Genomic DNA, 12,788 nt, shown 5'->3' with positions numbered 1-12,788 from the left:
TCACATCACTCCCTGCCCCAGTGCTTACACTCTATATTCCCTATCACATGGTCACACACATACACACTAGGGATCACATCACTCCCTGCCCCAGTGCTTACACTCTATATTCTCTATCACATGGTCACACACATACTCACTAGGGGTCACATCACTCCCTGCCCCAGTGCTTACACTCTATATTCCCCATCACATGGTCACACACATACACCCTAGGGATCACATCACTCCCTGCCCCAATGCTTACACTCTATATTCCCCATCACATGCTCACACACATACACACTAGGGATCACATCACTCCCTGCCCCACTGCTTACACTCTATATTCCCCATCACATGGTGACACACACATACACACTAGGGCTCACATCACTCCCTGCCCCAGTGTTTACACTCTATATTCCCCATCACATGGTCACACACATACACACTAGGGGTCACCTAACTCCCTGCCCCAGCGCTTACACTCTGTATTCCCTATCACATGGTCACACACATACATACTAGGGGTCACATCACTCTCTGCCCCAGTACAGAGTACACTCTATATTCCCCATCACATGGTCACACACATACACACTAGGGCTCACATCACTCCCTGCCCCAGTGTTTACACTCTATATTCCCCATCACATGGTCACACACATACACACTAGGGGTCACATCACTCCCTGTCCCAGTGCTTACCCTCTGTATTCCCCATCACATGGTCACACACATACACACTAGGGGATCACATCACTCCCTGCCCCAGTGCTTACACTCTATTTTCCCTATCACATGGTCACACACATAAACACTAGGGGGTCACATCACTACCTGCCCCACTGCAGCTTACACTCTATATTCCCCATCACATGGTCACACACACACAGTAGGGTTCACATCACTCCCTGCCCCAGTGCTTACACTCTATATTCCCCATCACATCGTCACACACATACACACTAGGGGTCACATCACTCCCTGCCCCAGTGCTTACACTCTATATTCCCCATCTCATGGTCACACACATACACACTAGGGGTCACATCACTCCCTGCCCCGGTGCTTACACTCTATATTCCCCATCTCATGGTCACACACATACACACTAGGGGATCACATCACTCCCTGCCCCGAAGCTTACACTCTATATTCCCCATCACATGCTCACATACATACACACTAGGGATCACAACACTCCCTGCCCCAGTGCTTACACTCTATATTCCCCATCACATGGTCACACACATACACACTAGGGATCACATCACTCCCTGCCCCACTGCTTACACTCTATATTCCCCATCACATGGTCACACACATACACACTAGGGCTCACATCACTCCCTGCCCCAGTGTTTACACTCTATATTCCCCATCACATGGTCACACACATACACACTAGGGGTCACATCACTCCCTGCCCCAGTGCTTACACTCTGTATTCCCCATCACATGGTCACACACATACACACTAGGGGATCACATCACTCCCTGCCCCAGTGCTTACACTCTATATTCCCTATCACATGGTCACACACATAAACACTAGGGGGTCACATCACTACCTGCCCCACTGCAGCTTACACTCTATATTCCCCATCACATGGTCACACACACACAGTAGGGTTCACATCACTCCCTGCCCCAGTGCTTACACTCTATATTCCCCATCACACCGTCACACACATACACACTAGGGGTCACATCACTCCCTGCCCCAGTGCTTACACTCTATATTCCCCATCTCATGGTCACACACATACACACTAGGGGTCACATCACTCCCTGCCCCGGTGCTTACACTCTATATTCCCCATCTCATGGTCACACACATACACACTAGGGGATCACATCACTCCCTGCCCCAGTGCTTACACTCTATATTCCCCATCACATGGTCACACACATACACACTAGGGGATCACATCACTCCCTGCCCCAGTGCTTACACTCTATATTCCCTATTACATGGTCACACACATACACACTAGGGGTCACATCACTCCCTGCCCCAGTGCTTACACTCTATATTCCCTATTACATGGTCACACACATACACACTACGGTCACATCACTCCCTGCCCCAGTGCTTACACTCTATCTTCCCCATCACATGCTCACACACATACACACTAGAGTTCACGTTACTCTCTGCCCCAGTGCTTACACTCTATATTCCCCATCACATGATCACACACATACACACTAGGGGTCACATCACTCCCTGCCCCAGTGCTTACACTCTATATTCCCCATCACATGGTCACACACATACACACTAGGGGTCACATCACTCCCTGCCTCAGTGCTTATACTCTAGATTCCCCATCACATGGTCACACACAGACACACTAGGGATCACATCACTCCCTGCCCCAGTGCTTACACTCTATATTCCCCATCACATGCTCACATACATACACACTAGGGGTCACATCACTCCCTGCCCCAGTGCTTACACTCTATATTCCCCATCACATGGTCACACACATACACACTAGGGATCACATCACTCCCTGCCCCACTGCTTACACTCTCTATTCCCCATTTCATGGTCACACACATACACACTAGGGGTCTCATCACTCCCTGCCCCAGTGCTTACACTCTATTTTCCCCATAACATGGTCATACACATACACACTAGGGGACACATCACTCCCTTCCCCAGCGCTTACACTCCATATTCCCCATCACATGGTCACACACACACAAACTAGGGGACACATCACTCCCTACCCCAGTGCTTACACTTTATATTCCCCATCACTTGGTCACACACATACACACTAGGGGCACATCACTCCCTGCCCCAGTGCTTACACTCTATATTCCCCATCACATGGTCACACACATACACACTAGGGGACACATCACTCCCTGCCCCAGTGGTTACACTCTATATTCCCCATCACATGGTCACACACATACACACTAGGGGTCACATCACTCCCTGCCCCAGAGCTTACACTCTATATTCCCCATCACATGGTCACACACATACACACTAGGGGTCACATCACTCCCTGCCCCAGTGCTTACACTCTATATTCCCCATCACATGGTCACTCAAATACACACTAGGGATCACATCACTCCCTGCATCAGTGCTTACACTCTATATTCCCCATCACATGGTCACACACATACACACTAGGGGACACATCACTCCCTGCCCCAGTGCTTACACTCTATATTCCCCATCACATGCACACACACATACACACTAAGGGTCACATCACTCCCTGCCCCCGTGTTTACACTCTATATTCCCCATCACATGGTCACACACATACACACTAGGGGTCACATCACTCCCTGCCCCAGTGCTTACACTCTATATTCCCTATCACATGGTCACACACATACACACTAGGGGTCACATCACTCCCTGCCCCAGTGCTTACACTCTATTTTCCATATCACATGGCCACACACATACACACTACAGTCACATCACTCCCTGCCCCAGTGCTTACACTCTATATTCCCCATCACATGGTCACACACACACATACTAGGGGACACATCACTCCCTACCCCAGTGCTTACACTTTATATTCCCCATCACTTGGTCACACACATACACACTAGGGGCACATCACTCCCTGCCCCAGTGCTTACACTCTATATTCCCCATCACATGGTCACACACATACACACTAGGGGACACATCACTCCCTGCCCCAGTGGTTACACTCTATATTCCCCATCACATGGTCACACACATACACACTAGGGGTCACATCACTCCCTGCCCCAGTGCTTACACTCTATATTCCCCATCACATGGTCACACACATACACACTAGGGGCACATCACTCCCTGCCCCAGTGCTTACACTCTAAATTCCCAAATCACATGGTCACACACATACACACTAGGGGACACATCACTCCCTGCCCCAGTGCTTACACTCTATATTCCCCATCACATGCACACACACATACACACTAAGGGTCACATCACTCCCTGCCCCCGTGTTTACACTCTATATTCCCCATCACATGGTCACACACATACACACTAGGGGTCACATCACTCCCTGCCCCAGTGCTTACACTCTATATTCCCTATCACATGGTCACACACATACACACTAGGGGTCACATCACTCCCTGCCCCAGTGCTTACACTCTATATTCCTCATCACATGGTCACAAACATACACACTAGGAGTCACATCACTCCCTGCCCCAGTGCTGCTTACACTCTATATTCCCCATCACATGGTCACACACATACACACTAGGGGTCACATCACTCCCTGCCCCAGTGCTTACACTCTATTTTCCATATGACATGGCCACACACATACACACTACAGTCACATCACTCCCTGCCCCAGTGCTTACACTCTATATTCCCCATCACATGGTCACACACATACACACTAAGGGTCACATCACTCCCTGCCCCAGTGCTGCCTACAATCTATATTCCCCATCACATGCTCACACACATACACACTAGGGTTCACATCACTCCCTGCATCAGTGCTTACACTCTATATTCCCCATCACATGGTCACACACATACACACTAGGGGTCACATCACTCCCTGACCCAGTGCTTACACTCTATATTCCCCATCACATGGTAACACACATACACACTAGGGATCACATCACTCCCTGCCCCAGTGCTTACACTCTATATTCCCCATCACATGGTCCCACACATACACACTAGGGGTCACATCACTCCCTGCCCCGGTGCTTACACTCTATATTCCCCATCACATGGTCACACACATACACACTATGGGTCGCATCACTCCCTGCCCCGGAGCTTACACTCTATATTCCCCATCACATGGACACACACATACACACTAGGGGTCACATCACTCCCTGCCCTGGTGCTTACACTCTATATTCCCCTTTACATGGTCACACACATACAAACTAGGGATCACATTACTTCCTGCCCCAGTGCTTACACTCTATATTCCCCATCACATGCTCACATACATACACACTATGGGTCACATCACTCCCTGCCCCAGTGCTGCTTACACTCTATATTCCCCATCACATGGTCAAACACATACACACTAGGGGTCACATCACTCCCTGCCCCAGTGGTTACACTCTATATTCTTCCCTATCACATGGTCACACACATACACACTGCAGTCACATCACTCCCTGCCCCAGTGCTTACACTCTATATTCCCCATCATATGGTCACACACATACACACTAAGGGTCACATCACTCCCTGCCCCAGTGCTGCTTACAATCTATATTCCCCATCACATGCTCACACACATACACACTAGGTTTCACATCACTCCCTGCCCCAGTGCTTACACTCTATATTCCCCATCACATAGTCACACACATACACACTAGGGATCACATCACTCCCTGCCCCAGTGCTTACACTCTATATTCCCTATCACATGGTCACACACATACACACTAGGGATCACATCACTCCCTGCCCCAGTGCTTACACTCTATATTCTCTATCACATGGTCACACACATACTCACTAGGGGTCACATCACTCCCTGCCCCAGTGCTTACACTCTATATTCCCCATCACATGGTCACACACATACACCCTAGGGATCACATCACTCCCTGCCCCAATGCTTACACTCTATATTCCCCATCACATGCTCACACACATACACACTAGGGATCACATCACTCCCTGCCCCACTGCTTACACTCTATATTCCCCATCACATGGTGACACACACATACACACTAGGGCTCACATCACTCCCTGCCCCAGTGTTTACACTCTATATTCCCCATCACATGGTCACACACATACACACTAGGGGTCACCTAACTCCCTGCCCCAGCGCTTACACTCTGTATTCCCTATCACATGGTCACACACATACATACTAGGGGTCACATCACTCTCTGCCCCAGTACAGAGTACACTCTATATTCCCCATCACATGGTCACACACATACACACTAGGGGTCACATCACTCCCTGCACCAGTGCTTACACTCTATATTCCCCATCAGATGGTCCCACACATACACACTAGGGATCACATCACTCCCTGCCCCAGTGCTTACACTCTATATTCCCCATCACATGGTCACACACATACACACTAGGGGTCACATTACTCCCTGCCCCAGTGCTTACACTCTGTATTCCCCATCACATGGTCACACACATACACACTAGGGGATCACATCACTCCCTGCCCCAGTGCTTACACTCTATATTCCCTATCACATGGTCACACACATACACACTAGGGGTCACATCACTCCCTGCCCCACTGCAGCTTACACTCTATATTCCCCATCACATGGTCACACACATACACAGTAGGGTTCACATCACTCCCTGCCCCAGTGCTTACACTCTATATTCCCCATCATATCGTCACACACATACACACTAGGGGGTCACATCACTCCCTGCCCCACTGCAGCTTACACTCTATATTCCCCATCACATGGTCACACACATACACAGTAGGGTTCACATCACTCCCTGCCCCAGTGCTTACACTCTATATTCCCCATCACATCGTCACACACATACACACTAGGGATCACATCACTCCCTGCCCCAGTGCTTACACTCTATATTCCCTATTACATGGTCACACACATACACACTACGGTCACATCACTCCCTGCCCCAGTGCTTACACTCTATCTTCCCCATCACATGGTCACACACATACACACTAGAGTTCACGTTACTCTCTGCCCCAGTGCTTACACTCTATATTCTCCATCACATGATCACACACATACACACTAGGGGTCACATCACTCCCTGCCCCAGTGCTTACACTCTATATTCCCCATCACATGATCACACACAAAGACACTAGGGGTCACATCACTCCCTGCCTCAGTGCTTATACTCTAGATTACCCATCACATGGTCACACACAGACACACTAGGGATCACATCACTCCCTGCCCCAGTGCTTACACTCTATATTCCCCATCACATGCTCACATACATACACACTAGGGGTCACATCACTCCCTGCCCCAGTGCTGCTTACACTCTATATTCCCCATCACATGGTCACACACATACACACTAGGGGTCACATCACTCCCTGCCCCACTGCTTACACTCTCTATTCCCCTTTTCATGGTCACACACATACACACTAGGGGTCTCATCACTCCCTGCCCCAGTGCTTACACTCTATTTTCCCCATCACATGGTCACATACATACACACTAGGGGTCTCATCACTCCCTGCCCCAGTGCTTACACTCTATTTTCCCCATCACATGGTCATACACATACACACTAGGGGACACATCACTCCCTGCCCCAGCGCTTACACTCCATATTCCCCATCACATGGTCACACACATACATACTAGGGGACACATCACTCCCTAACCCAGTGCTTACACTTTATATTCCCCATCACTTGGTCACACACATACACACTAGGGGCACATCACTCCCTGCCCCAGTGCTTACACTCTATATTCCCCATCACATGGTCACACACATACACACTAGGGGACACATCACTCCCTGCCCCAGTGGTTACACTCTATATTCCCCATCACATGGTCACACACATACACACTAGGGGTCACATCACTCCCTACCCCAGTGCTTACACTCTATATTCCCCATCACATGGTCACTCACATACACACTAAGGGTCACATCACTCCCTGCCCCAGTGCTTACACTCTATATTCCTCATCACATGGTCACACACATACACACTAGGGGTCACATCACTCCCTGCCCCAGTGCTGCTTACACTCTATATTCCCCATCACATGGTCACACACATACACACTAGGGGTCACATCACTCCCTGCCCCAGTGCTGCTTACACTCTATATTCCCTATCACATGGTCACACACATACACACTAGGGGTCACATCACTCCCTGCCCCAGTGCTTACACTCTATATTCCCTATCACATGGTCACACACATACACACTACAGTCACATCACTCCCTGCCCCAGTGCTTACACTCTATATTCCCCATCACATGGTCACACACATACACACTAAGGGTCACATCACTCCCTGCCCCAGTGCTGCTTACAATCTATATTCCCCATCACATGCTCACACACATACACATTAGGGTTCACATCACTCCCTGCCCTAGTGCTTACACTCTATATTCCCCATCACATGGTCACACACATACACACTAGGGGTCACATCACTCCCTGCCCCAGTGCTTACACTCTATATTCCCCATCACATGGTCACACACATACATACTAAGGGTCACATCACTCCCTGCCCCAGTGCTTACACTCTATATTCCTCATCACATGGTCACACACATACACACTAGGGGTCACATCACTCTCTGCCCCGGTGCTTACACTCTATATTCCCCATCACATGGTCACACACATACACACTAGGGGTCGCATCACTCCCTGCCCCGGTGCTTACACTCTATATTCCCCATCACATGGTCACACACATAAACACTAGGGGTCGCATCACTCCCTGCCCCGGTGCTTACACTCTATATTCCCCATCACATGGTCACACACATACACACTAGGGGTCACATCACTCCCTGCCCTGGTGCTTACACTCTATATTCCCCTTTACATGGTCACACACATACAAACTAGGGATCACATCTCTTCCTGCCCCAGTGCTTACACTCTATATTCCCCATCACATGCTCACACACATACACACTAGGGGTCACATCACTCCCTGCCCCAGTGCTTACACTCTATATTCACCATCATATGGTCACACACATACACACTAGGGGTCACATCACTCCCTGCCCCAGTGCTTACACTCTATATTCACCATCATATGCTCACACACATACACACTTGGGGTCACATGACTCCCTGGCCCAGTGCTGCTAACAAACTATATTCCCCATCACATGCTCACTCACATACACACTAGGCTTCACATCACTCCCTGCCCCAGTGCTTACACTCTATATTCCCTATCACATGGTCACACACATACACACTAGGGGTCACATCACTCCCTGCCCCAGTGCTTACACTCTATATTCCCCATCACATGGTCACGCACATACACACTAGGTGTCACATCACTCCCTGCCCCAGTGCTTACACTCTATATTCCCCATCACATGGTCACGCACATACACACTAGGGGTCACATCACTCCCTGCCCCAGTGCTTACACTCTATATTCCCCATCACATGCTCACACACATACACACTAGGGGTCACATCACTCCCTGCCCCTGTGCTTACACTCTATATTCCCCATCACATGGTCACACACATACACACTAGGGGTCACATCACTCCCTGCCCCGATGCTTACACTCTATATTCCCCATCACATGGTCACACACAGACACACTAGGGATCACATCACTCCCTGCCCCAGTGCTTACACTCTATATTCCCCATCACATGCTCACATACATACACACTAGGGGTCACATCACTCCCTGCCCCAGTGCTTACACTCTATATTCCCCATCACATGGTCACACACATACACACTAGGGGTCACATCACTCCCTGCCCCAGTGCTGCTTACACTCTATATTCCCCATCACATGGTCACACACATACACACTATGGGTCACATCACTCCCTGCCCCAGTGCTTACACTCTATATTCCCTATCACATGGTCACACACACATACACACTAGGGATCACATCACTCCCTTCCCCAGTGCTTACACTCTATATTCCCCATCACATGCTCACAAACATAAACACTATGGGGTCACATCACTCCCTGCCCCAGTGCAGCTTACACTCTATATTCTCCATCACATGGTCACACACATACACAATAGGGATCACATCACTCCCTGCCCCAATGCTTACACTCTATATTCCCCATCACATGGTCACACACAAACACACTAGGGATCACATCACTCCCTGCCCCAGTGCTTACACTCTATATTCCCCATCACAATGTCACACACATACACACTAGGGATCACATCACTCCCTGCCCCATTGCTTACACTCTATATTCCCCATCACATGGTCACACACACACACACTAGGGGTCACATCACTCCCTGCCCCAGTGCTTACACTCTGTATTCCCCATCACATGGTCACACACATACACACTAGGGATCACATCACTCCCTGCCCCAGTGCTTACACTCTATATTCCCCATCACATGGTCACACACATACACACTAGGGATCACATCACTCCCTGCCCCAGTGCTTACACTCTATATTCTCCATTACATGGTCACACACATACACACTAGGGGTCACATCACTCCCTGCCCCAGTGCTTACACTCTATATTCCCCATCACATGGTCACACACATACACAGTAGGGTTCACATCACTCCCTGCCCCAGTGCTTACACTCTATATTCCCCATCACATCGTCACACACATACACACTAGGGGTCACATCACTCCCTGCCCCAGTGCTTACACTCTATATTCCCTATTACATGGTCACACACATACACACTACGGTCACATCACTCCCTGCCCCAGTGCTTACACTCTATATTCCCTATTACATGGTCACACACATACACACTACGGTCACATCACTCCCTGCCCCAGTGCTTACACTCTATATTCCCCATCACATGATCACACACAAAGACACTAGGGGTCACATCACTCCCTGCCCCAGTGCTTACACTCTATATTCCCCATCACATGATCACACACAAAGACATTAGGGGTCACATCACTCCCTGCCCCAGTGCTTATACTCTAGATTCCCCATCACATGGTCACACACAGACACACTAGGGATCACATCACTCCCTGCCCCAGTGCTTACACTCTATATTCCCCATCACATGCTCACATACATACACACTAGGGGTCACATCACTCCCTGCCCCAGTGCTGCTTACACTCTATATTCCCCATCACATGGTCACACACATACACACTAGGGATCACATCACTCCCTGCCCCACTGCTTACACTCTCTATTCCCCATTTCATGGTCACACACATACACACTAGGGGTCTCATCACTCCCTGCCCCAGTGCTTACACTCTATTTTCCCCATCACATGGTCATACACATACACACTAGGGGACACATCACTCCCTGCCCCAGCGCTTACACTCCATATTCCCCATCACATGGTCACACACATACATACTAAGGGACACATCACTCCCTAACCCAGTGCTTACACTTTATATTCCCCATCACTTGGTCACACACATACACACTAGGGGCACATCACTCCCTGCCCCAGTGCTTACACTCTATATTCCCCATCACATGGTCACACACATACACACTAGGGGACACATCACTCCCTGCCCCAGTGGTTACACTCTATATTCCCCATCACATGGTCACACACATACACACTAGGGGTCACATCACTCCCTGCCCCAGTGCTTACACTCTATATTCCCCATCACATGGTCACTCACATACACACTAGGGATCACATCACTCCCTGCCCCAGTGCTTACACTCTATATTCCTCATCACATGGTCACACACATACACACTAGGGGTCACATCACTCCCTGCCCCAGTGCTTACACTCTATATTCCTCATCACATGGTCACACACATACACACTAGGGATCACATCACTCCCTGCCCCAGTGCTTACACTCTATATTCCTCATCACATGATCACACACATACACACTAGGGGTCACATCACTCCCTGCCCCAGTGCTTACACTCTATATTCCTCATCACATGGTCACACACATACACACTAGGGGTCACATCACTCCCTGCCCCAGTGCTGCTTACACTCTATATTCCCCATCACATGGTCACACACATACACACTAGGGGTCACATCACTCCCTGCCCCAGTGCTTACACTCTATTTTCCATATCACATGGCCACACACATACACACTACAGTCACATCACTCCCTGCCCCAGTGCTTACACTCTATATTCCCCATCACATGGTCACACACATACACACTAAGGGTCACATCACTCCCTGCCCCAGTGCTGCTTACAATCTATATTCCCCATCACATGCTCACACACATACACACTAGGGTTCACATCGCTCCCTGCCCCAGTGCTTACACTCTATATTCCCCATCACATGGTCACACACATACACACTAGGGGTCACATCACTCCCTGCCCCAGTGCTTACACTCTATATTCCCCATCACATGGTCACACACATACACACTAGGGGTCACATCACTCCCTGCCCCAGTGCTTACACTCTATATTCCTCATCACATGGTCACACACACATACACACTAGGGGTCACATCACTCTCTGCCCCAGTGCTTACACTCTATATTCCCCATCACATGGTCACACACATACACACTAGGGGTCACATCACTCCCTGCCCCAGTGCTTACACTCTATATTCCACATCACTTGCTCACACACATACACACTAAGGGTCACATCACTCCCTGCCCCAGTGCTGCTTACAATCTATATTCCCCATCACATGCTCACACACATACACACTAGGGTTCACATCACACCCTGCCCCAGTGCTTACACTCTATATTCCCCATCACATGGTCACACACATACACACTAGGGGTCACATCACTCTCTGCCCCAGTGCTTACACTCTATATTCCCCATCACATGGTCACACACATACACACTAGGGGTCACATCACTCCCTGCCCCAGTGCTTACACTCTATATTCCCCATCACATGGTCACACACATACACACTAAGGGTCACATCACTCCCTGCCCCAGTGCTGCTTACAATCTATATTCCCCATCACATGCTCACACACATACACACTAGGGTTCACATCACGCCCTGCCCCAGTGCTTACACTCTATATTCCCCATCACATGGTCACACACATACACACTAGGGGTCACATCACTCCCTGC

The sequence above is a fragment of the Taudactylus pleione genome, unplaced genomic scaffold (assembly GCF_031769625.1).
Source record: "Taudactylus pleione unplaced genomic scaffold, aTauple2 ptg000892l, whole genome shotgun sequence".
NCBI classification, from domain to species: Eukaryota; Metazoa; Chordata; class Amphibia; order Anura; family Myobatrachidae; genus Taudactylus; species Taudactylus pleione.
Note: the sequence above shows the minus strand (reverse complement) of the source record.